Source organism: Fukomys damarensis, unplaced genomic scaffold (assembly GCF_012274545.1).
Source record: "Fukomys damarensis isolate Sample0158 unplaced genomic scaffold, DMR_v1.0_HiC HiC_scaffold_6, whole genome shotgun sequence".
Classification (NCBI taxonomy): Eukaryota; Metazoa; Chordata; class Mammalia; order Rodentia; family Bathyergidae; genus Fukomys; species Fukomys damarensis.
The window spans coordinates 23,187,171-23,193,780 of NW_022900918.1; positions in this window are offsets into that span (position 1 = coordinate 23,187,171).

Sequence of the window (6,610 nt, forward strand, 5' to 3'; positions counted from 1 at the left end):
AAATGATTTTTTATATTTCCTGTCATTTACAAATAATAAATTATCCTGTAGGTCCCAGTGTTGACCATAGATGAAACATTTCATCTGAACAGTGAATAGCATGCTCACAAGAGCTGCAGGAGCTTGTAATTATTTTGCACATGTACCTAGAAATAATAAATACTTTAGTAAATGAAAAATACTTGAATGAACACATATCAATATTTTTACATTCTTAACTAATAGATAAACACACAAACTTTGTTGAGGTAAATGTAATGAAATAAAACTGAAATAAGAAAAATTTAATATTTACATATGGAGGGAAGTAGCACATGAGAAATAGCAGTCAACTTTATTAAAGTAGTAATTGTCTCCCTAGGAGAATAATAAAGACCTGACTTGCTAAATCATCTGAAGAGGGCCTGGGGAAACACGCACAACATGGGGCAAGTTGGAGTTATTTCAAAGGCTGCCAAACTGACTGTGTATGCAACTTCAATACTTTGAAGAACAAGGATCATAAATAAGTCTTGTCCTACCAGTAAATACATTTAGAAAATAAATCACATTATTAAAAAGTCACAAATATGGGGTCAGTATTTTAGCTCAGTGGTGCCGCACCTGACTTGCAAGGGCAAGATTCTGAGTTCAATCTCTGGTACAAACAAACAAACAATAAACAAATAAATAAACAAAACTCCACAACTACATAAACTGTGATGAAATATTGAACTTACCAATATGTCACTTGAGTGAAATATATAATACAAAAATGGAAATGTCATTTTCATTGTAGTGTACAAATCATATATCATAACGAAAAGCTGTGCTAGAATTTTCTAATTTAGACTTTAAATGTTCTTAATGTGTAATGCTAATAACAGGAAGTCTATAAAGCATACTTATCATACTAAAGTAATAATCTTGTGATAAATATATATTCAATATAATTAATAGGAGCTAATGTTTTCTGGACAGCTACATGGCAACTTCTATGCTACCTACTTTGCAAATACTACTTCATTAAAATACCTTAAAAACAATTAAGGCACATAATATTCTTTTCCACATTATGTAGAAACACTTGCTTAAATATAGAGACTTGTCCATGTCCCTCCAGCTATAAATTGTTTATGCAGTATAGCAAGATCAAAGAGTAGGGCTGGGCTCACTAAATCAGCACTTTTCAAAATGTAATGTGCATTTGAGTCAACCAGGGATCTCGTTAAAACACAGGTGATATTTAGCTCAGTGGTTCTGCCGCCTTCCTCACAAGCGCAAGGACCCGGGTTCAATCCCCAGTGACAAATAAACAAACAAACATACAAATAAAAAAAAAATAGGTGATAATCCAGTGTGTCTTCATTGGGCCTAAGGATTCTATCAATAACCCAGGTGATCTTGCTGCTCCAGAACTCATAGATTATTAGCAGTATGAGAGCGTGGTACTTTTTAAGAATAGCATACAGTAGATGAAAACAACACCGAAATTCCACCTCACCCCAAAAAGAGTGGCTGCTAGCAAGAAATCAACCAATAACTAACGTTGCAGGGCTGTGGGGAGAAAGGAACCCTTCTCCATGGCTGGTGGGAGTGCAGACTGGTACAACCACTATGGAAATCAATATGGAGATACCTCAAAGAGCTGGGATTAGGGGTTTCATTTGACCCAGCCATCCCTCTGCTGGGTGATTAAAAGAATCATATTACGGTGATATATGTGCATCTATGTTTATAGTGGCACAGTTTGTAATAGCTAATATTTGAAAACAGCCCATTTTCCCACCAGGTGGAAGCTGGATAAAGAAGATGTAGTTTTTCTATAAAAGTGAATACTATTCAGCCATAAAGAATGAGAAATTAGAGTCATTCATAGGAAAATGGATACATATTGAGGATACACTCCTAAGTGAAATAAATAAGTAACACATGTATAAATACTGGTGTGAAAAACTACAACTGTACATAAGATCCTAATGGTATAATTGACAACGTGAAATAGGAAGAAAAAGGGCCAGGGATTTAGCTCAGTTGCTTCCCCACCTGCCTTGCAAGAGCAAGAACCCGAGTTCAATACCTGGTACAAAAAAAACAGGAAGAAAGGGCTAAAGGTGTAGGGGAATTGGGAAGGTTTGTGGAAAGGAAATAAGGGAAAAGAAAAAAATATGAGAAAATGAAATAACGTATTTGTAAATAGGTAAGGGATAGGTAGGTGAAGGGAGGGCAGGGACAGGGGGAAAAAATGAGAACCAAGATCTGTCATGTAAAAGTACAAGATCCCCATAATGAATGTAACTGTACTGCATACCTAAAATGTACCAATAAACTCAATGAGCAAAAAAAGAATAGCAAACAGTGCCTTGTCTTTATATTGATATTGATTAAATTTAATCACCAATAAAATTGAAATATTTCATATTGACGTATGTGTAATCATTGCTTGTGTATCAGAAGTAGCGTGGCTGCATTTAGGAATCCTACATAAGATAATAATAGCTTAAATGGAATAAAGCATTTTTGAAATAATATAGTAAAACTTTTTCCAAAAGTTAAAATGCAAAACTTCTTTGTATCCAATTGGCAGTTTATATATTTATTGTAGAAATATGTTGTTACAGTGCTCATATCCATATAGAAATATTTCTTATATGCATGTATATATATTGTTCTTGATGGGAGGAACCAGGACATAGCTTTCGCTAGGTGAGTATTCTACCACAGTACTACAACTCAGTACTCATGTATATTTTTAAGTCATATTTATTGGAGCTTTAATTGTAATAACAAAAAAGGGACTATTCAAGTATCAAATATTAGAAGACTTAATAAAATAGTTAAATCTAGCCCCAAATTATATTTAGTCTATTTTAAAATATGGTATATATGAAAATAAGAGAAAAATGCCTTTCCTTATTGAAAATTACCTGTTTTATAAGTCCACAGAAAATAGGATATATTTTGTTTTTGTCATTAAATTGTATATGAATGAGCCATGCCTTTCACATAACAACTGCTCAAAATGCAATAACTTTTTGTAGTATAAATGAATACGTCATTTCAAAGACATAGTGATAAGTGAACAGATATATAATAGTATTCTGATGGATATTTTTAGGGTTTTTTTGTAAACTTGGAGTAGATTTGGAATTACATTTGTATACAGTCCTCTAAGGTCTGATTACTTTTCAAAGGCTTTGCTCTTACTGGGAAAGTAAAATCAATTAATAAATACATAAAGAAGCATCAGAAATAAGAGGACGTTAGCATGTTGGTCTTCAGATTCCAGGCCCTCTTTCTTTTTTGTTGTGTCAAATAATATTTAATATAAAGTTCACCATCTTTATACTTTTAAGTGTGTGACACAATATGGTTAAGTGCATCTGAATTATTGTGAAACATCTCTAGAACTTCTTCATCTTGCAAGTCTGAAACTGTGCATCCCTTAAACAACAGCTTGACTATCTTTTACAAGTACAAATTCCAGCTCATGAGTTGAATCAAAGATTAATCTCTTTATAGATTTCTTCCATATACTTCATTCTTAAATTTTTCATGAAGCCTAAATTATCCTTAAATCTTCCTTTTCAGTTTTAAGGGTCCCCTTTTTAATTGTTGTTCTGAAAAACACGGGTATAGCCAGAATAAATTAAAGGTCACCATATTAATTTATGCCACTATCAAATTCTGTATATCAGTTTAAAGTATTAAACATGTAAAATCATGAGACATTTTGGACATGAAAAAGGGAAAGAAAGCCAATACATCTATTTCAATACACACTCCAATTCTGTTCAGAGGTGTTCACAGGCCATTTTTACCCTTTGACATTGTTAAAATTAAATTGTATGATAAAACTTTCTTAAAATCTCGAAGAGCATAAATTTCAGGTCCAGGTCCTAGAGCTATGACATACCATTTTGAATTATCATGCTTTCTCCTTTCCCATTTTTTTGAATATGCAGACACCACGATTTCTTGAATTGAATCAGAAATGATTTATTTAAATTTTTAGACCTCGAATTATTTACTAGGAAGACTGAATATTGCAATGCATTAAAATCTCTGGGGCCAGAAATGTTGAGTCTGGAAACTTTTCTTTTCCTGAGTTAAGTTCATCAACAGGTAATTTGAAAACAAAATAAAGTTATTCTAAACTCAGGATTAACAGTATGGTGCAGTCACATCTCACATAGAACTAGAAGGGCTCCCTAACTCACCCTGTGTTCTACCTTGTGAAATTTCTCTTTCTCTATCTGGAAAATCAGAGCTGCATTTATAGAGTTGGGCTCTTTGCAAGGGGCATATGATAGAGGGCATAGAGTGACTGTGTGGTCTGCAGTGAATGCTTGTGATGTCATATATATTTGTGGTCAAAGTGGTTGAAGTCATAAAAATTTGTGGTGGATAATGGTGATGTTTTTGTTCGCTAGGGTGCTAGGACATAGAGCATCTATGTTACCCTCTGCAGCCATTTTCTCTAGTTAATGTGAAAGCCTGTTTCTTACTTTCTTATTATCTGCCTTATTCTCTGTCATTTATTTAAAAAAATAATTTACAGAATCAACAAATCCCATATAAATTTTAAAGCATACATATTGGTTACAGAGGAAGAGAGGCTGGGTGTTTTAAATTAAACTTATTTTTCAGTTGTTAGACTGAAAACCTTAAAATTCTGCATCATATTGTACACATGGGATATCACGTGATGTTTGATACACATATACACTGTATAATGTTTAATATTAGTTGAACATATTTATCTCCTCAAACATTTGCCATTTCTTATGACTAAAGCATTAAGAATATTTTCTTCTAGCTTTCTGGAATGAATAGTATATTATTATTCCTTACAAACACCCTAGTGTGCTTTACCATACCAGAAATTCTTGCACCTATTAATGGTATCCTGATATTCTTGATCAACCTTTTCCCATTCCTCCCTTCGCACTACTCCCCAGGCCTCTGTGCACAAGCATTCTGTTTTCAAATTCTACGAGATAAACTTCTGCAGATCCCACTCTTGTAAGACTTGACCTACTTCTCAGAAAGTGACATTAACCAATTCTTCAATGTAAATCAATTCATTAAAGGTGCTTAAATGAAGGTAATTCAGTATCTCTAAGGAACCAAGAGGGTTGCATTGTGGATTAAGCTTCTGACAGGTGAACTTTGGAGGACAAATGCAAGCCATAAAACAAACTGAAAATGAGGTAGGCAAAACAAATAATAATATATAATCCCTGCACCGTGGGACTCAGAGGCAGAAGAATTGCCACATCCAGGTACTGGGCAACTTAGTGATTTAGCAAGGTGCTGTCTCAAAATAGAAAAAGGACTAGGACTAGGAAAGTAGCTCAGTGTGAAGGCTCTGTCTGAATTTAATGTCTTGCACTGGGAAAAAGAAAACTGTATACTTGACTGTCAGTAATTCTCCACAGATAGTCTAGGGTCCAGTAACGTCAATATGACATGGGAGACTTTCATAAGCGCTAGTTCTCAGGGTACTGTAGTTCTACTGCATCTAATGGGAAGAGCCCCTTGCCTGTATTTTAAAGATCCCACTGGGTGATTTCACTTCCTTCTATAGTTTGCAAAGCACTACTATAAACTGTAGGGTCCAATATAGTAAAATAATCATGACACATTCATTAATGCAAGTATTTTTACCTTACAAATAAAGAGCAAAAATAAGCTCCACTAACTATACACTTGATATTTTTGCAGGTCAAATTGTAAGTGATTTCTAATTTAGTATTAGTTCCAAATTTCTCTAGCTCAGTGTGCAGATCTAATACTAGTTTCATGCAGTTTGCTAAGTATTTGTATATGCTTTTATACTGAGTATTCAAAGATTATGGTTCATCAAGGTTAATTGTGACACCAGAAATTTCTATTTCAATGCTCATCACTTGTGCGGCTGCAGGTGTGGCTGCTTTTTGACTGTGCTCCAACACAGAGTGGCCTCCTCTTTCCAGCTGAGCCCTAGATGCTGACAATACAGGGGTAGAAAGAGGTCATTGTGCAAAGCTAATTTCAGGTACCTTTGTGAGGCAGTGATTCTTTCCACAAAGTGGCTAATTATGAAAGCTATGACACGATTGATATTGCGTTTTCTTCCTGCTGTTACCCAGCTTGTACTCTTATATCCCTGGAGCTGCTGATGGGAATTAGACATGGGCGATGTGGAAGGCTCAAAGGAAATGCAACATTTGAACTAAAATATCCATGAAATTGCTGTAAAGGCTAATTTGGGAGTGGGCAATTTTAGGCAAATGTTGAAAAAGTGAAAACAGTTTTTATGCTCATGAAACTCGAACAGGACTTATGTGACAGAATTAGATTGGGGATTGAGAAGCAGGCATAAAGAACAATTATTCTCCTTTTACTGATACAGGCAGTCTTACATAGGTGTTTATTTAAATGCTTACCTGTAGCTTTATGCATATATATATATATATATACATGTATATAATATTTTGTATGCCTGTTTATGTGCCCAAAATTTGTAATCCTATTTTTCATGGTACATACTTTCAGGTTTTCATTATATTATACATAGCATGGTAATTTGTGCCATCTTTAGTTTCATAATTTAATTTGGGATGTGTGTATATATATATATATGTAT